The sequence below is a fragment of the Rhineura floridana genome, chromosome 3 (genome assembly GCF_030035675.1).
Source record: "Rhineura floridana isolate rRhiFlo1 chromosome 3, rRhiFlo1.hap2, whole genome shotgun sequence".
Taxonomy (NCBI): domain Eukaryota; kingdom Metazoa; phylum Chordata; class Lepidosauria; order Squamata; family Rhineuridae; genus Rhineura; species Rhineura floridana.
This window is the reverse complement of record NC_084482.1, coordinates 36742912-36763486: the sequence shown is the minus strand read 5'-3', so window position 1 is coordinate 36763486 and position 20575 is coordinate 36742912. Positions and strand designations below refer to the sequence as shown.

At 45.1% G+C, this 20575-nt stretch overlaps 1 protein-coding gene across 1 annotated transcript in view; it reads right to left on the bottom strand.

The window, feature by feature from the left end:
• Positions 1–13079, bottom strand: part of ANKFN1 (ankyrin repeat and fibronectin type III domain containing 1) — a 275663-nt gene extending 262584 nt beyond the window's left edge. Inside the window, exon 1 of the mRNA XM_061615322.1 lies at positions 13015–13079. The gene's annotated coding sequence lies outside the window, so the exon portion shown is untranslated. The remainder of the gene's footprint in view (positions 1–13014) is intronic.
• Between the last annotated feature and the right edge of the window lie 7496 nt (positions 13080–20575).

Here is a 20575-nt window from a genome sequence, read left to right as displayed (position 1 = left end):
CTGTCATTTGTTTCATACTAAATTTTCTGTTAACGTGACCTTTACACAGTCTATTATGTAGATTAACAAACTCTCTGCATGGAGGAGGAGTGAAAGGGAATGTCACTGCCTTCCTCTTTCTCTTTCCCTGCCCCAGCCCTCACAGCCTCTCCACCAGTGAGTTGGGGGCGGGGATTGCCTGGCATTGTGCCCCCCCAAAATGCCCACCTAGAAATGTGGTGGCCCCACCCAGCAAGGAAAGCTGGCTACAGGTCTGCTAGAAGGTGAATGGGTGAAGAAGGGCTACATTCCCTCAGCATTAGCATTGGGATCCTCTTTCTTTTCCCTTGTAACATTTATAGGGCTAAATGTGACCCTCTAAATCTCTGTATCTGGCCCCCAGGACTTTCCCTAGGCTGCACTTCCTCTGTGAGTGCCTTTGCCTGGCTGGAATGTGTCCTTGTACTGAAATAATGGCTCTTGCTTGTCTGGATGGAGGATGGAGGGTGTGTGTGTATGTGTGTATGCGTGCATGTGCATACATGTGTAGAATCTCTGACATTTGCATAGCTGGAATGTAGCCTACTGTGTTCCACCCACATTTTGCCTCTGGACCTGCCCTCCACTGGTGTGCAGTCCTTGCAAGGTTGCCCAAAAGGGAATGCTGTCTTTGGCTGGAAATGCAGTCCTTTTGGCTAGTTCCACTGCCCCTTGTCTCATTCTTCAGATTAGAGGGGGGGGGAAATAGGCTCATAGAAGTGATCTTGGCTAGTTCATCCACCATTGCATTAGTTTCTTTGTGAGTCTGGTAGCTCATGCATATATGTCCCTGGGGAACACCCTTCTCTAGCAAGGCCAAGCAGGGCCGGCTCCAAAGGGCGGCCAGATGGGGCCCTGGCTGACGGCCCTGTGGCCCACAGGGGCCTCTGAAGGGCCCCTTGTTACAATGGTAGAGTAGCACTCCCCTCCCTTGGATCGCAGGGAGGGAGCTGCCTGCCTGCTCGCTGGCCTGCTCATGCTTACTCACTTGCTCTCCCCTGAGCCCGCCCACTCGTGCTCTGCCCCACCCTCTCCCTTGCTCCCCCTCCCCCTCCCCCCACCCATTTGCCCTCCCCCTGCCTGCTCACTTGCCCTTCCCCACCCCCTGTTCACTCACTCACCCACCATCCCACCCCCCACGTGCCATCCCGCTCCCTCGCCCGCCCACTCCCTCGCTCGCCTTCCACCCACTCACCCACTCCCCCCTGCTGTTGAGCCTCAGCTCTCCCAGAAGGGACAGGAATGGGGGAGGCATGAGTTTCAGGCGCCTCCACTACCAGGAGACACAGAAGACTTGGGAGTTGTTGAGTCTGAGTAAGACCTTGTGGGGGAAGCAAGCCTGGATTCCAGCCAGTTCCCACGGATGGCGCAATCTCTGAGGAGGAGAGCGTGCCGCCCCCAGTTGCTGCTGAGGACCTGTTGAGGGAAGCTCCAGCAAAAGTGCCAACTCCTCTCTTACCAAGCAGTTCCCGGGATGCCACCCACGTGACGCAGCCCCCTGACCTCGAGTCCGTTACTCAGGAGCAGGTGTCTTCCAATGAGCCATTAGAGACATGTCCCCCGTCACCTCACTCCCGCTACTGTGAGAAACGGACACGGCAGAGACAGGACTTGTGAAGGAGTCAGAGATTACGATCGAAAACGTTCCCTACTTAAGCATGCCGCTTACAGTGGGGAGTTGCTGTGTCACCTTCCTTCATACGACGCAGAGCATGTCTAGAGCGTAGTTAGGGATTTTAGTGAGTTAGTGCAGGTTTTTCTGTGAAGCGCAATGCCTTTGATGTATCCATTGCTTTAATAAAATGAGATTTAATTGCACCCGTGTCTCAGCCTCGTAGTTCCGGCTCTGGACGGGACACCTGCCCACTTGCCCCCCACCTGCTCACTCGCTTGCCCTCTCCCACCACTCGCTCGCCCTCCCCCCACCCCCCTTGCCCGCCCAACCTCCTGCACCTCCGCCTGCCTGGTAGGTAGGTGGGGCGTGAGTGCTTGTGTGCAGGTGCCAGAGCCCAGGGCAGGCTGGTGCCCAAGGGCCCCACCATGCCTGGGGCTGGCCCTGAGGCCAAGGCAAGATTTTATTACAGGCTCAATGCTGCCTAGGGACTACTAATTAGGGATGGGGAAGAAATTCAATTCTGTGTGCATTTTAACGCAAATTTACCTAATTTACACTTTCTGAAACCATACACAAGCCGAAGCACCGAAAGGCTTCCTTCGCTATTCCTCCAAATTTTGCAACACAGTTCTCCAGTCAAGTATGTGTACCAAAATGTATACACTAAAGTGTGCACAGAATTCAAACATTAGTGAAAATAGCATACAATAATGCATTATATTTGGGGAAATTTCTTTGTAAAAATATGTATCATAGGCAAAATGCACATACAAATGTGTATATTAGGAGAAATATGCACTAAAATGCTGATAAATTTTCATGAGGACTTTCAAAATAATTGCAAACTGGTAAAGAAATGTGGAGAACTAAACATAAGACTGGAAATGAGAAACAGAGAAACTGAAATGGACCGATTCGCCCATCCACTGTTACTCATTAGATGCTGCGTGGTGCAGATTTGCATTTGTGTATCTAGCTGCAATACCCGTGTTACTCCCCCTACTGTGTTATCACAACATCAAGCTACGTTGGCATTTCACCAGTGCAATCATTGGTATGGTACCCGCTAAATATTTCTGCAACAACATAGCCAACCTTAGAGTCAAGCTATAAATTTATCCATTTAAAAACAACAGTTTGCCATATTTCAACTAACTAAAAATTATATGCATACATCTAAATTTAGCATCTCTTCTGAGACACCAACAAGATTTCCAGAGTGACCAAACGAGAGCTGCATTTTCCCAGTCCGTCAGCTCCTTCTCATGAAGCGCGCTGTTCTTCCATACTCGGCTTAACTCACAGGTCCCATTTTTTACTGCAATGTGTTACATAGCTAAGGTTAAACTGCAGAAACAAGTGCTTTCTATCAGCACTCATGCAGAGAGCTGGGGGCAGAGGGAAACAGGCAGTTCTCTCTCAAAACATCAACACAGAGAAGAGCAGGGAGTTGCTATGAAGGCACTAAAATCCACAACATATATTTAAAGCACCAAGCTTCTCCCAAAGAATCCTGGGAATTTTGGTTTCTAAAGAGTGCTGAGAATTGCAGCTCTGTAAGCTGTAAGGAAGCAACGTGCTTTAAATGTGTGCTGTGGATGTGCCAGAGAAGGAGGTGGGGAGAACAAGTTGCCCATCACTGTGAGAAACCAGAACTCATGAAAAATGCAAGAGTAGTTTTCAAATTGCAAAGGGGCAGTGAGTTAAAACTGATGGACTGGCTTCTCTCCTTTCAATGTCTCTTTGATACATAACTTTCATTTTAAGAGGACGACAGGAAAATCACATTTCAAGTGCCCATTAATGCATAGATAAGGTTGCATATAATGTATTTTAACTATTCAGAAAAAATTCCACTTGAAACGCTTCTCAGTGGTGAACAAATTGCTCACACTGGATTTAAATTAAATTAATGTAACATCTTTATTTATTTTCATCAGTAAAGGATAATAAATTCAGATGTACCATTCTGGAGAAAGCAAACTTTTACTTTTTTAAAAAAGAGTTATGTATGCTGACATTTGAGCTAGGCAAGCAAATAACTGTGTTCCAAAATGCATGACATTTATTGACTATCCAATAGCTTCAACTGTATGATGTGAAAGCTGTGCTTTGGACTTGTGGCAGTTCCAAGTGCTTTTCATCATATTGACGACTTCACAGGTTTTAACATGCAGATTTCCTTAAAAACAAAAGGAAAAGCAAAACAAAAACAACTAAAACTGAACCTGAGATTACTTACTTATTGCTAACATAGTTCTGCATAGGGTTGGAAAGTAAACTACTCATAGGAATAGCTGCCAAATTTAAAAGATAGCAATATCACCAAAGTTTGCAATTATGATAATAACAGAAGTCAGCCAATCTGTAAGATCTGGCAGAATTATGAAATGAATGTCTTCATCTTTTCTGGGCCAGAGACCTTTTCCAGCCCAGATTAAAACCAGGCCAGGACACCTCTTCCTCCCTCAGGTATAAGTTTCCAATACAGTTGCTCTTCTGATGACAACACTGGAGACATAATTAGGTCCAGATTTTGGAATTGGGCTCAGAAAAAAATGAGCTAGTTACTTCTTAAAAAAAAAAAGCTCAGTTTTCCAGCCAAATGTCCATTGCCCCATGTAAAGTGCTGAGCCTCCTCCATAAGGCTCTGGGGAAATGAAGGTGAATCATTTCAGACTATGCTGTCTCTAGACCAACAGAAGAAAATTCACCTTTAATGGCACTATGGCACTAGGCACTCACATTCCTAGGGTGATTAACTGTACAAAAGTGCTAATAAATAAAGGAAGGACAGAAGATTGCCTGCAGGGGGAATGGTTTGCTCTGTTTTTCCTCTTCTAACTTTGTTAGGGAAGCTTCTCGTATGTATGTTCTGCCCCCATTCCTTGATCACTCAGGTGTGAATAAGCCATCAGAGAAGTAATGCCACAGAGAAATCCCTTCACATCTGCCTCAAAATACAATGCTTTTCTACAGGAACAGTTCATGCCTGAGTCGTGGCTGCATTCGTACATCACAATAAGCCAGGAATTCCAAAAGAAATACCAAGCTGGTTCACAAGGCAGTAAAACAATAGAAAAATGTAACAACAACAAATGTATTGATAGAGAACCAAAAAACAAAAAAAATCACTATCAATTACAGTAGTCAACTGGTATTAATGGTCAGGAAATGTCCAGACAAAAAGATACAGGGGATGCATAGCTGATCTCCAAGGAGAGAAAATTCCACAGAGTAGGCACTGGCAGGGAGAAAACCCTTCTCCACACCACTGTGAGATGGACATCTGTAGGCCATGGTACATTTAACAGGACCTCCTCCCCAGATCACAGAAACTCAGCCAGTCTATACAGAGGAAGGGATTGTTTAAGGTAATCTGGTCCTCAGCTGTTTAAGGCCCTATAAGGCCAATAGTAAAACCTTAAAACTCCTATTGGATAAGTCAGAGCTTGGAAAAGTTACTTTTTTGAACTACAACTCCCATCAGCCCAATCCAGTCGCCATGCTGGCTGGGGCTGATGGGAGTTGTAGTTCAAAAAAGTAACTTTTCCAAGCTCTGGATAAGATGCCTCCTTTAAATCTCCATCCTCTCTTCCCTGCCCAGCTCTGTTGCAGCTCTTCTCCCATCTTGCAAATGTAGGCAGAATTCACCACTTGAATTTCCAGCAAGACAAGCTTAATTCACTCCTCAGCAACCACCTCTACAGTACACAGAGAGTTAACTCATCCCATTTTCTCAGACAACTGTTACCTGACTTAGCAGCATCAACTTCCAGCAACAAAGCAGAATGCTGCTGCTTTCTGATCGCCTTTGGCGAGGCCTGAAAAGTTTGACTGGGTCTTCCTGTAGCTATGTGCATTTTCCTAATAATTATGCTTTGCGGTGTCAACCCTTCTGGGACAGCCATATTTATTCTTGGAAGATAAATTCAGCCTATACGGTTAATCATTTCATCTTTAAGTCCTCTCAACAATGACAATCCTACCATGCACGAGTGATAAAAGCCAGAAAACAGACCTGTAAACCATTATCTTTCTATCTAAGACTCCAAATTCTCCCATTCCTTGGCTTCCAGCCACCTACAGAAATTTCTGTAAGCAGTTTCTGTCAGTCAATGACAATTTGTTTCTACTGATGCTAGGGCGGGGAGGGGGAGCTGGGGATAAGAACTTCAAAACATCAACTAAAATAAAATGGTTTTCCAGTTCACATATTTTTAAAAAAATAAATAGGAAGAAATAGTTCAATAATGCCTGTGAATGCCAGATATCTGTCTAGGGAAGACTGAACATACAGGCATGATGCAGTTACTCAAAAGGGCCATCTTCCTTCAAGATGCTTTTAATTTGGCTTGACACAAAACAAGAGGGAAGCTGGATGGGTGGGGGGGACAGCTTCCAAAGGGAGATGGACCAGTTTAGATGTACCATGCCTGGCTTAAAAAATCATAGTTGATTAACTATTAAGGGATTCTTGTAGAAGCTTTGCCAGGGTTACAACTGATGTTCTTGTAAAGATGTGGTTTCAGTATAATTTGTATTGGGCTGGCACATTTTCCACTTTCTCCTCCCCTCACATGACAGGTTCAGCCTTTCAGTATTGGACTCTTGGCCCTCCAGAGGTTGATGGGCTACAGCTCTCATCATCCCTGACTCTTGGTAATGCTGGCTGGGGCTGATGGGAGCTGGACATCCAATACCTGGAGGGCCACAGGTACTCCCACCCAAGCTTTAAGAACATAAGAACATAAGAAGAGCCTGCTGGATCAGGCCAGTGGCCCATCTAGTCCAGCATCCTGTTCTCACAGTGGCCAACCAGGTGCCTGGGGGAAGCCCGCAAGCAGGACCCGAGTGCAAGAACACTCTCCCCTCCTGAGGCTTCCGGCAACTGGTTTTCAGAAGCATGCTGCCTCTGACTAGGGTGGCAGAGCACAGCCATCATGGCTAGTAGCCATTGATAGCCCTGTTCAAACCACCATTCCCCAACATGTCCAATACAGGGAACTGTGGTTTAATGCCAGTCCATTAATTAGGATCTTAAACCACAATCTGATCTTGGTTTAAGTTCTGGTTTAGTAAATTGGCATTTTGGATGTAACAGGGGAACTGTGGGTTAATAATCATACAAATCCTCCTGGTTTTATTTAAACCATTTTGGATGTAATGGGGAGCTGTAGTTTAAAGACACCAGAATTGCTATATTTTGATAGATTCAACAGGATACATTCACACAGAATTAAAGCACTGAAACCAATACAGGAGGAGGGAGCATGCAGGCCTGATACTAGTTCCTGGTTTCATAAAATTTATCTTATAAGCTATTAAGCCAGCGGTGTTACTCCTAGACTGGCCTTGCTGGTGCCCGGCTTCCTTTCAGATAGCCTAGCAGCATTTTCTCAAAGTAGTTTGACTTATGTGTTACCTGATGAGCATCCTGAAGGGATTCTTGTTTTCTTAAGAGGTGAGCAGGGTCATCACTACTCACTCCTGTTCTTGTCAAGGTGTTGCTACTTCAACAGTAGTACCTACAATGAGACTTTTGTTGTAGTGGATATAGCCAGGTATTGCTACAGAGTTTTAAATCTTGAGGAGCTTGACTTCCCAGCTGAATCAGGAACTCTCACCAAGACTGAAAAAGACAAGTGTGTTCCCATCCTGCCCCCCACCCCAAGAGTAGTCCCAGCATCACAGTGTGACACAGCAAAGCATCCAGGAGCGCACATCTCAGATCAGCAAATGGTTTCATTGGTTATGTATATGTGAGCTATCAACATCTGTGAACCTGTTGAAGCCTTGCAACTGAGTCTCCTGCTCAGTTCAGCTTGACTGATTCATGAAGGATCTCTCTGCTTTCGGGGTATGTTAATTTACCTTTTCATCTTGCTTGCCTAACCATCTTTTTCTCCAACCCATGTACACTTTAATTACCCACTGTCCACTTCATGAGTCTGATGAATTAACTCTTTCCTACGGCAGCTCATGCTACAATATATTTCTTAGTTGGTGCAACTGGATCCTTTGTTAGAAGTTCAGCTTGTTAACCAAAGTTGCTACTCATTGGGATCTCAGCAGCATTAAGCCCATTTCCTATATACACTCATACACAGAGGCACATAATCCTAGCAAGCCCACTCTAGATGTTAGGTGCGGGAAAAGAAATTCCTCGCTCCCACTCATCTCGTGGATGGGTTCCTCGTTGCTCATCTGGCTTGTGTGTCGTTTAATGCCAGATTGGTACACAATAAGACCACACACCCATGATTTGATTGTGGATGAAAGTGCCAATTTGGTGTGCATTACCGAGACCTGGGTGGCTATGCTGAGAGGAGTTGATCTGACCCTTTGCCCACATGGATACTCAGTGCAACACCAGCCCAGGCTACAGGGATGGGGGGGGAAAGAGGAGTTGCTGTGGTCTACAGAATTTCCATCTCTGTCAGGAAACCACTCTGTCTTGGAGCTGGCTGTGAGGGCCTGCACCTGGTGTTGGGCCAAGGAGACAGTAAACTAGGGTTGCTGCTGGTGTACTGTCCACGCTGCTGCCCATCAGCTTATCTGACTGAGCTGGTGGAGGCCATCTTGGCTGTGGTATTGGCAGAGCTTGGAAAAGTTACTTTTTTGAACTACAGCTCCCATCAGCCCATTCCAGTGGCCATGCTGGCTGGGGCTGATGGGAGTTGTAGTTCAAAAAAGTAACTTTTCCAAGCTCTGGGTATTGGAGGAGCCCAGAACGATAGTCCTGGGTGATTTCAATGTCCATGCTAAGGCTGCCTCTAGTGTTCTGGCTTGGGACTTCATGGCCTCCATAACAACCATTGGGCTGTCTCAAGTTGTCACCGGCCTGATGCATAGGGCAGGGCACACCCTCGACTTGGTTTTTGCTCCAGGTGGAGGAAGGGGTGGTCTGGAGATAGTGGGGGTGGATGTCACCCCATTGTCATGCTCAGATCACTTCCTGGTGTAGTTTAGACTTATGGCTCTGATCCTCACCTGCAGGAGTGGTGAACAGATTAAGATGGTCCAGCCCCAGCGACTAATGGAATCCACTGGATTCCTGAATGTTCTGGGGGAGTTCCCAGGAGATAGAGCAGGTGACCTTGCTAAAACCCTTGTCACGCTGTGGAACAGCGAGATGCATCAGGCTCTTGACACGGTTGCCCCTGAGCACCCTCTCTGGCATTGTGGAGCCCGGTTTTCACCTTGGTACATCAGTGAGCTAAGGGCAATGAAACAGGCTGGATGACAGCTAGAGCGCAAGTGGCGAAAGACGTGCTGCGAGGCTGATCGGGCATGAGTAAAACATCATAACCGTGACTACTGTGTGGCGGCGAGGGCGGCGAAGAAGGCCCACTTCTCTACCACCATCACATCCTCAAGTAGCCATCCAATGGAGCTTTTCCATATTGTCAGGGGTCTGTTGACATCAACTCCAGGAAATGGAGTTTTAGACCCTTTGGAGGCCCACTGTGAATTGTTTGCAAGGCACTTTCAGGGTAAAGTTGCTCGCCTCCAAAGCAATCTTGATGCCCCATCACATCTACTGTAGTCCCCAATGAGGTGTCCAGTGCAACATCTGCTGCAACTTCTTGGGAATGGTTTCAGTTGATGTGGCCTGATGATGTAGATAAGGTGCCTGCAATGATGTGGCCAGCAATGTGTCCTCTCACCCCTTGCCTTTATTTATTTATTTATTTACTATTTGATATATATCCTGCCCGTCCTCCCAGCAGCAGCCCTTCTTGGCTTATTAAAGCTTGCCGAGGGGGGTTGACCGAGTGGATCCAGGATGTGGTCAATGCATCATTGCGGGAGGGAGTGATTCCAGCCACCCTGAAAGAGACTGCCACCACAGACCCATTGGCTTGTGACAATTACCACCGAGTCACAAATACCCCCTTCATAGGGAAGGTGATTGAGAGGGCTGTGGCGCAGCAATTGCAGGTACTCTTGGATGAAACAGATTCTCTTGACCCATTCCAGTCTGGGTTCAGGTCTGGTTGTGGGACTGAATCGCCCTTGGTTACCTTAATGGATGAACGTTATCAGGAGAAGGTCAGGGGGAGTGTGACCCTGCTTTTCTTACTTGATCTCTCAGCTGCTTTTGATACCATTGACCATGGTATCCTTCCGTGCTGACTTGGTGAGATGGATATCGGAGGCACTGTTTTACAGTGGTTCCAATCCTATCTCCAGGGTCGTTTTCAGATAATAGCTTTGGGTGACTGTCTTTTGGCCCCCTGGCAGTTGTGCTGTGGTGTGTCGCAGGGTCTTGTCCCCAATGCTGTTTAACATCTATATGAAGCCATTGGGAGCGATCATCAGGAGATCTGGGGCAATGTGTCAGCAGTACGCTGATGATGCCCAGCTCTGTTTCTCTGTAACATCTGAATGGGGAGAGGCCATGAAAGCCCTGGACTGCTGCCTGGATTTGGTGGTGGGCTGGATGACAGCCAATAAACTGAGTCTGAATCCTAGCAAGACGGAGACACTGTGGATTGGTGGTTCCCGAGTTCGGATAATTGGTCAGTTGCCTGCTTTGTATGGGCTTGTACTCCCTCTGAAAGAGCAGGTTCATAGTCTGGAGGTGCTCCTGGATCCATCGTTGTTGCTAGGGGCCCAGGTGACCTCAGTGGCTAGGAGTACCTTTTACCAGCTTCAGCTGGTAAGATAGTTGTGGCTGTTTCTGGACTGGGATAGCCTGACCACTGCTGTCCATGCACTGGTAACCTTCAGGCTGGATTACTGTAATGCTCTCTATGTGCCCTTTGAGGTTGGTCCAGAAGCTGCAGCTGGTGCAAACTGCAGCGGTGAGACTGCTCACTGGGGCAGGGTATTGCCAACATGTCACCACGCTGCTGAAAGAATTGCAGTGGCTGCCCATTTGCTACTGGGCCAAGTTCAGGGTTCTTAGTTTTGGTGTACAAAGCCCTATACAGCTTGGGACCAGGATACCTGAAAGATTGTCTTACCCCCTATATAACCAGTTGATCACTGTGCTCTGCAGGTGAGGGCCTCCTGCAGATACTATCCTATCAGGAGGTCCGTTCCACACAACATAAGAAACAGACCTGTAGTGTGGCGGCACCTGCCCTGTGGAATTCCCTCCCCTTAAATATTAGGCAGGCGCCATCTCTGTTATCTTTTTGGCGCCTGCTGAAGACCTTCCTCTTTCAACAAGCCTTTTAAGGTGAGACCTTATCCCACTCTGCATCTGTGTTGGAATTGCTCTTTAATACATTTTTAAACCTTTTTAAAATATGTTTTTAAACCTTTTTTTAAAGATGTTTTTTAACTTTTTTTTTAAAAAAAACATGTTTTTAAAGCTTTTTAAAAATGTTTTTAAAGATGTTTGGTTTAAGTCTGTTTTATGATGTTTTAAAGTGTTTTTAGTGGGGGGGGGTTGTTGGTTTTTGCCGCCCTGGGCTCCTACTGGGAAGAAGGGCAGGATATAAATCAAATTAAAAAATATAAAAAAATTAAAAAGAATAATATCACCCAACTACTAATGGAGAGTCATTGCCTGGGATTAGCTGTGGAAAGGAGTTCAGCTCCCTATCCCCAAACAGGAGAACTACCAAGGAAACTATGAAGGTGTGAGATAAGCAATGGCTGCTTAGGAGGGAAGTGGGGAGGAATTGCAGAGAGAATGTGTGGAGGAACAAAAAGTGGGGATCAAAACCAGATCATGACTAGCCATTAATGATATGCCCCCAAACAGGTCCTTCCCACATTCCAAACGTAGCCTCCTTCCTAACATCAGGGCTGGACCTTGAAAAAACAGGTAATCAAATCAGCAACTCTCTCCAAATCCATTTGTCTTCAGTTGGTGTTCCTCATCCCCACATTAAGACACATTTTTGACACAGGGCAGCTGAATTGTTCTCATTATGAATCCCAAGCTGTTTCCTCAAACCTGACTTTCTGCTGACAGGTAGCATAGAAGATATATTTCCTATCTGCTACAACCTTCTAACCATCCCGTGGATTTTCTTTTTTCTTGTGAATCAGTTTGGCACTCTACATTCCATTTAAGGAGCCAGATGTCTGTTGTACTACCTCGGACTCTCTCGTTCTAACGCAACCAGGGATGAGCGAGAAATTAAATTCATTTTGCATTTCAAGCCAAACCTACCAAATTTGTAGTTTTCGAAACAATATGAGAACTGAAACAAAGCCATCCTTCAAAATGTCCACATATTTGAATTTGGCAGTGCAGTTTGCCAGCCAATGTTCACACAAATGGATATGTTATCGGAAAGTGTGCATAAATATATGCGATTGAAAATAACATATAGAATGCATTCTATTATGAGAAATGGCTTGCAAAAATGTTTACATAAGTCAAAACTGGTATAGAAATGGGTTTATAGGAGAAATTCACACTAAAATGTTGAAGAATTTTCATGAGGATTTTTTTTAAAAAAAATCACAAATTGCTGCAGACATGTGGAGAACTGAATTTAAGACTGGAAAAATGAGAAACTGAGAGAACTGAAACTGACAGATCTTTCCATCCCTAAATGCATCAGAGAGGACAAGAAATCCAATGACAGTGAACTACAGTAAGAGCACATAATGCTAACGTACTAATAGACACACTAATTTCATAAGAAATTGAAAATAAGTTTACATGATATATCCTAACAAAATCATAAAGGAACATGAATGCATAATACCTCCCCCCCCCAGTGGATTGCTCTCTGGATTTACACAAGTTCATTTTTGTATAATAGATGCATAATATACAGATATTAACTTAAGAGTTATCTTTCAGAATAATACGTACCAGGAGTAATACTATGCAATTTAAGGAAAGTAAACCCGTGTTGCTGTTTTTAAAATAAATTAGTTTGAACTATAATAACATGTACACAATTCAAATTTTGCACTCTACAAGTGGTCTTGGAAGTCAGAAGCTAAATGGACAGTACAGCCCCTATGCATTTTTACTGTGTTCAATGATGCTTACTCCCAGAAGGTTAAGTGTGCACAGGACTGCAGCCTGAATGAATATAAATGCTACAAAATAATACTTAGTTCTCGACCCTTTAAATATACAGTAATCAGCAACAAACTTGTGACATATAGTTCCCATTTTACAGGTGGCAAAACTGAAACCACATAAAAAAAGATTTTTACTTGCTAGAGACCAGTTAGTATGAGCCAGATATTCAGCTGAGTCTTGCAGTCGCCACTTCTGTGCATCGGTACAACAAACTCCGTGGCAGGGGTACAGCATCATCATGACCATAGTAATATTACATTACTCAATGACAAATCCCCCGCTATCTAAAAAGGAGTGGAGGATCCAGTAATATAGTGGCACAAACTTTTCCCTTTCTCCAAGAAACCTGAGTTGCACTCCTTAGCTTACTTACCAACTGGCATCTTAGTTTTCTTTTGCCTTCTCAAGCTGATGCTGTCTGTTGGGTTGAGTTAGTTTGGGTTTTTTTTTTTTTTAAAGGGCCAGCAGCAGTTTCAAGTCCAGTTTTCGAGTTTCTCTGTTCAAGAGATGCTGTGCAAAAGGCACTAAGTCGAAAGAAAATGGGAGTGGGGAGAACGAGAGCTTTCTGAGAACCTCCACATGGTTCCTGTTGCTAGGGGAACCACTCCCTTTGTCTGCATAGGTTAAGAATGGCCGCCTCATTGTAGAAGCCGGCTCGCAAGTACTGCAGACATATCAAGGGCAGTGTCAGAAAGGGAAAAGAGACAACTGCATCTGAAAACCAAATTATAGTAATGATTAAAAAAAAACTTGAATTGTAGAAGCATGGCAGAAGGTTCTACAACGGTTGCTATGCAGGAAGCTGTGTTGTTTAGAATTTGTCTGGGGTCCCATCTTGGAGGGCACCCTAAATATTTGGTTCCTGCTTTGCTTGAAGCCTGTCAGTTGCCATTGTTTGTTTATAAAATCCTGTTGCTGTGGAAAACTTGGCAAAATGTAGCCTTGCTCCGACCTTTTGTGAATTAGAATGTGGTACGATATCCCTGCCTGCTCTTGGCTCACCAAGCAAACCCATCATCATTGGCCTACAGAACCACACACAAAATGATGGTATAAGTGTTCCCATGTAAGAAGAACCCACAGATACGCTCACAGGCCTGAGGCGTAGATGATGCCAGTTTGCTGAGGGGTAGCTTGCAACCTTCCCCTTGAAGGAGCCTGCTGCAGGACAGGGCTTCTTCTTAAGTTTGCTTAAGAGCTCACTCCAGAAGCCAAAAAACTGGAAGGCATAAACTGACTTTAAGGCAAAGATGGGGAGCTTGTGGTTCTCCAGATGTTTCTGGACCACATCTCTCAACAGCCATCATCCAGCATGGCAAATGAACAATGGGAGTTGTCATCAAATAACAACTGGTGGGCCACAGGTTCCCTGACTTAGGGGAACAAAGAGAGAGGATGCCACCAAACTCTTGAAAAGCTGAGATAGCTCTCTTGACCCAACCATATGGAGAAGGGACCAGAAGGTACAGCAAGGGTACCACCCCAGGAATGGACTGTAGCAGGGAACACATTGGTACTTTCCCCCTACACTTAGAAATTGTTCAAATATTCATACGGAGATACAGGGTTGGGACTGTATCCCTTCCAAAGTGCATATGGGAATCACTTGTTTCAAGGTGCCTCCATTTCAGAGTTTCACTCCACATGGAAAGGGATCAGATCAGAGGAAGTGCTCTAGTCTAGAAGGCTTTCCCCTCAATAGACAGGGAGCTTTTGACATGGGAGTAGGCCCAGACCCAGGCTAAGTGGTACCCGCAGGTAAGGAATGTTTTTGGAGTCTCCCCTCCATTTTTTTCCAGCTTCTGAAGACCTTATCTATTTATTCTCTTTGTAGCCCATTTTATGAATTTGATGCATGGTCTGCATCCATGATGTATCCTTGTGATATAAGATGATAAATGTGCACGTGTGGATCTGACCACAATTACTCACATGCACACTGTTGAATGTGCACTGATGTTTTACATTTTCCTGTGAAGAATACTACTACTATACGACTGCTAATAAAAATGTTAATACAATGCTGGACATGGAGTACAACATTGCCAGCTTTACAAGTAGGGTTGCCAGGTTCCTGGCCTGAGACTGATCCTGTATCTTTAGGAGAAGAGAAAGTCAGCCAAGTGCAGGTGTTCTTGCAACCCTGTAATGAGAAAAACCACAAGGTGGAATTCTCCCTCCCCCCTGCACAACATTTAAAGATACAGAAGATCTCTTGGTTGCCAGGCCCGGCCTCCAAGAGGTCTTCTGTATCTTTTAAAGTTGTGGAGGAGGGAGGGAGAATTCCACCTTGTGGTTTTTCCCAATTCAGTGTTGCAAGAAAATCTGCACCTGGCTGACTTTCTCTTCTCCTAAAGATACAGGATCAGTCTCAGGCCAGGAACCTGGCAACCCTATTTACAAGTCAAGGAGAACTGTTTGTAGTACTATTTCTTCCAGCTGTTGATTGGATAGTTGAATAGGTGAGATGGCTTTGACACACTCTTACTCCCCAAGCCCCAAAGATGTTGCCTGAATCACCTGTTCCTGAATCCAGTCTTACTTTGAATGTAAGAACACTCTATTGGTGTCCTTCACAGTCTCTCAGTGGTTCTGTTGAGGTACCTAACCTCACTGGGCAGAAATCCTCAAACTGACCTCTGATATTTAACAAAAGGCACAAGTCCACACAAACTGATAACGTACATGCAGATCTACAACATACTGGCAGGAGAGAGGGAGAAGTCACCCCTTGAGGACATTGCAGCAATGTGTGAACTAAGGTCCAGAGAGCCATGACCCAATCTTCCATAGTCATTTAGTGAATGCAGCCACTGTATGACATGGTTTGGGGCCTAAGTGCTGGTGAAAGATTTTTTTAAAAAATAACCTTTTGCCATGTGTCATTTTCCCACTCCAAATTGCCCCACCCTGAGGCTGTTATTTTTCCCTGTAAGGGAAAACATCTGGTATTATAAATTTTCCTCTGTGAGGCAATTAACAGCTTGAGAATGGTGGCAAGTAAGAATTGCCTTGGCTCTCTGATCTGAGTCACTCCATCCCACGGGCTACATTTACCATAAAATACAAACACATGGGAGTTCTTCACTATCATCATGACCTGTCCCTTGGAGCCACTACAGAATTGTGAACGTTGGCCTACCCAATTTTCAAATCCTCAGCAAGAATGCAATGTAGGCTCTGTGATCTCAGTGTAACCAGATTTCCTCCTTTCACCTCCCCAATTCTGTATAGAAACAGCTACTCAGATGCAGGGAGGTTGGCCATGGGAACAGGAGGCAACAAAAGCCACCCTTATTCTGAGCACTCTCTGTGTGTAAATAAATCAAATTAAATATGGCCTACTGTCTCCCCCCCCTCCCAATAAAAGAACCATCATTTGGATTTCCAGTTGACAGCTCAAGCTGGGGATGGGGATGCACACGCAAGCCCCACCACCAATATCCCTGTGTGTGTTAGCTCCACCCTTCCCGTGCTGAGCAGGGAAAATCTGTAGAGGGCTTTTACCTGCATACGGGGAAGCTGCTTGCAAAGGAGCAGCAACTGGCATGGCACAGGATTGAATCTTCCACTTACCAACTGGTAAGCAAAAAGATTCAATCCTGTGCGGTGCTGCTTCAGGGTGTGGGAAGAAGGAAAGGCCTGGCAGAAAGAAGGAGAGTTGCCCACACACCTTCTCCCACAAAAATAGAGCTGCCCAGTAGGTCCCTCCTTTTCATGGTTTCTCCTTCCTCACTCTTGCCAGCCTCTCCTTCCTGCCTGATGCCCTGCCCCTTAGCGGTCCCAGATCACTCTCTCCTACCTGGCCCAAGCCACAGTAATCTGGGGCTGTCTCAGACTGACTCGACTAATGCCTGGATTCCCCCAAATCAGCCCAATTTCGTTCATGCCTTGGCGGAAACCTATACACAGCCCTGTTTAAAATGTGGAACTGCATGTGTTCAGAGTATTTCCTTTTTGTTTATCAAGGTTGGCAGAATGTTTTTGTTTGTGTTTAGCTCAGAGTTGTGAAATCCTGCAGGTTCAAAGTGAGCTGTTTGGTACCCCACAATTGGCCAATATAAATCAGTTTAAGTTATCACAGATAAAAGACAACTTTTTTCATGTGTTCCTCTTTGGAGGAAGGGGACCCTGTTTTGGAAATTGTACCAGGGCCCCCAACCACCTTAATCCAGCCTTCTAAACCCCTTTGAGCTGGCAACTGTGTGGCACAGAGTGCATTCAGTCCAGAGGCTGCAGCTGCTAAACCGTACTCTAAGGCTATGCAAACAATACTCTCTTTTATCTGAATGTTTGGTTATTGAAGACGTTGAATGTCTCCCCAAGACAGTTCACATAAATGAGGCTGTAGTGTATACGAGTAATTTTTTTTTTAATTGCACATTCTTCCCCTTGATAAGTTATACAGAGTCATGTCTTGGTTTTCCAAAAAATTTTCCACCTGGAGACAGATATTTATTTTTAATGTCTTTGTCTTGAATAATAAACAGAGGACAGAAATATATATAGAGAAAATGTTGACTGACAGGTCCCCCCGTAGCAGCAATAAACTCCAGTCATGCAGCACTAGGTGATTTCTAACCGTGTGTGGGCAATGGGTGTTAATAATTTTATACCCCAACGAGAGGTTTAGCGAGGCTCTTCTGATGGCTTACAGAGGGCCTTGGCTCTGGCATTCCTATGCTAATGCTTCATGATGCGCAAACCCAGGCAGCCACTGCTGAATGTTTTCTTTTAACAGACGTGTGGAGAAGCTTGGCTTTTATGCTAAGTGAGGTTTTATAGCAGCCTTACTCGTCTTGGAGGTGAGGGGGCAGCTCGTTAGCAGGATGAACAGTTCTCAACAGGCGCAGCCAGTTTCCTTTGTTGCCACAAAAAAAAGTCTCCCCCTCTCTCTTTTTGGTGAGACGCAACATCATTTTCAAAGCATGGAGTGTTGACAGTGAGAAACTGAGGTCATGTTCAGAAGCTTTGATTTATGTTAGATATACAGTTTCTTTCTGTGACTCGGGTTGGAATGCACAATGTATACCTAGTACAGGGTAGCCAAGGTGGTGTCCTCCAAATGTTGCTGGGCTCCAACTCCCACCCAGCATGGCCATTAACCAGGGATGATGGGAGCGCTAGTCTAAATCATCTGGAGTGCACCATGTTTGCTATACTTGGCCTAGTGCATGTAATATGTGGTCTTTGACAGTACTATTACTTCCTTCATGGAAAGCACATGTGGTTGTCCCTCCCTCACCACCACCCATTTTACCTTCACAACAAGATTGTGGGATAGGCTAAGCTGAGAATGAGCTTCAATGGGAATTTGAATTCAGGATACCCAGCCCTAGTCTGACATTAACCACTGCAGCACACTTAACACTGCACCACGACATTACTATGTAGCAGTCATTTGATACAAACAGAACTAAAGAGGCATTCCATAATTCAGGGATGGCTTGGCTGTGACCCTCCAGATGTTGTTGGACTCCAACTCCCATTGGCCCCACACAGCGTGGACAATGATTAGAGATTATGGGAGATGTAGTCAAACAATACCTGGAGGGCCACAGGTTCCCTATCCCTGGCCTTAATGAATTGGGTGTATGGATCCACCACCACCACTCACCATCCCCAAATCAAGCAAGATTACCTTTCTGGTCCTGGTCCTCACTACGCACATATGTCAGTTTTGCACCATTTTAACTGTCGTCCCTTCCCAGAAGGCTGACAGCTATGGGCTGTATGCAATCACTTCCCTCTACCCTCAACTTTCCTCCAGTGGAAGCTTCCATGAATGGGGTGGCAAAGGAGGCATTTTTCACAAATCCCCATCTCCTGCAGCCACCTGCACCACCTCTCATGCTTTTTTAAGATATCCCCTGAACCCTGTGGTGCAGATTTGTGGGGGTGTAGGTAGCTGTGAAGGGAAGCCTTCCATGAGTGGAGGGGCACAAGTAGATTCAACCTTATAATCTGATGATGTGCTTGGAATTCACTAGTAAAGACGCCCCCTCCCCATTTATTTATTTATTTATACTGAAGGCCTTTTCAGTGGCTGTATCCAGGCTGTGGAATTCCCTTCCTAAAGAGGCACATCTTGTCCCCTAAGAACATACGAACAGCCAGTGGCTCATCTAGTCTCAGTGTCCTGTTCTCACACTGGCCATCCAGTTGCCCATGGGAAGCCTGCAAGCAAGAAGACCTGAGCGCAAGAATACTCTCCCCTCCTGCAATTTCTAGCAACTGGTATTCGGAAGCATACCACCACCAACTATGGAGAGACAAGCACAGCCATCGTTACTAGTAGTCACTGATAGCCTTATCCTCCATGAATTTGTATAATTCTCTTTTAAAACTGTCCATGTTGGTGGCCATCACTGCCTCTTGTAGGAGCCAATTCCACAGTTTTGACAATGTGCTGTATGAAGAAGTACTTTCTTTTATCTTTTCCTAAATCTTCCAACATTCAGTTTCATTGGATGTCCATGACTTCTAATGTTACGAGAGAGGGTGAAAAACACTTTCTGCAAGCCATGCATAATTTTATACAGTTCTAGCATGTCGCCTCTGACTCGCCTTTTCTTTAAACTAAAAAGCCCCCAATGCTGCAACCTTTCCTCATGGGGGAATCACAGCATCCCCTTGAACATTTCGGTTGCCCGTTTCTGAACCTTTTCCAACTCTACAATATTATTTTTGAGGTGTGGTGACCAGAACTGTGCACAATATTCCAAATGCAGCCGCACCATAGAATTGTATGCCAGCATTATGATATTGGCAGTTTTATTTTCAATACCTTTCCTAATGATCCTCAGCATGGAATTTGATTTTTTCACAGCTGCTGCATGCTGGGTTGACATCTTCATGGAGCTATCCATTACAACCCCAAGGTCTCATTCTTGGATACTCACTGCCGGTTCAGACCTCATGAGCATATATGTGAAATTAGGATTTTTTTTGCTCCAATATGCATAACTTGACACTTGTTTACATAGAATTGCATTTGCCATATTACCGCCCATTCATTCAGTTTTGAGAGGTCCTTTTGGAGCTCCTCACAATCCCTTATTGTTTTAACAACTCTGAACAATTTAGTATTATCAGCAAACTTGGCTACTCAACCCTAATTCTAGATTGTTTGTGAACAAGTTAAAACGCAGAGGTCCCAGTACTGATCTGTGAGGGACTCTACTTTCTACAGCCCTCCATTGGAAGAATTGTCCATTTATTCCTAGTCTCTGCTTTCTGTTTCCTAGCCAGTTCCTGATCCACAAGAGGACCTCTCCTCTTATTCCATGATTACTAAGCTTACTCAGGAGTCTTTGGTAAGGCTGAAAGATTTGAAAGATTTTTAACAGTCCAAGTACACTATGGGCTCATCCAGAAGACTGTATAATGTGCAATATGATCTCTTTGTGTATTCATTAATTTTCAGCGGTCCATACGATGCCACCCATTTTTCTGCATTTTCTCGCAGTTAAATCCGCATTTGCATTACCGTAAAAAATGCTATTTGCTTTTTTAAATCAGGAATCATCCACTGTACCTTCAGGCGCTCGGATGCAATACCGTGGACTTCAGAGCTGTGGGCGTTCCATGAGCGGTTCTTGGGCGGTTCCCCATAACCGTTCCCTCGTTCCCAGCCAATCATGTATTTCCACTTTTGCGCATGTGCACGAATGTCCGGGGAAAGCCCGGGAAAACTGGACCAATCAGAGCTGTGGTGTGGTGTTGGGGGGGCTCTGCAACTTCTACTGCGTAGATGCAAAAATGTGCATTTGCTCAGAAGCAGCAACAGCCGTTAATTTTTAGCCAGTCTGTGTACTGGGTGGCCACTCCAGGTGAGATCTGTAATTGTGGTTGTTTGTAAAGCCCCCCTTTTCCTGGCTGGTCTCACTCAAGTGTGGCTGGTTGGTGCAGGGAGCTCGCTTTGCTCTTTCCTC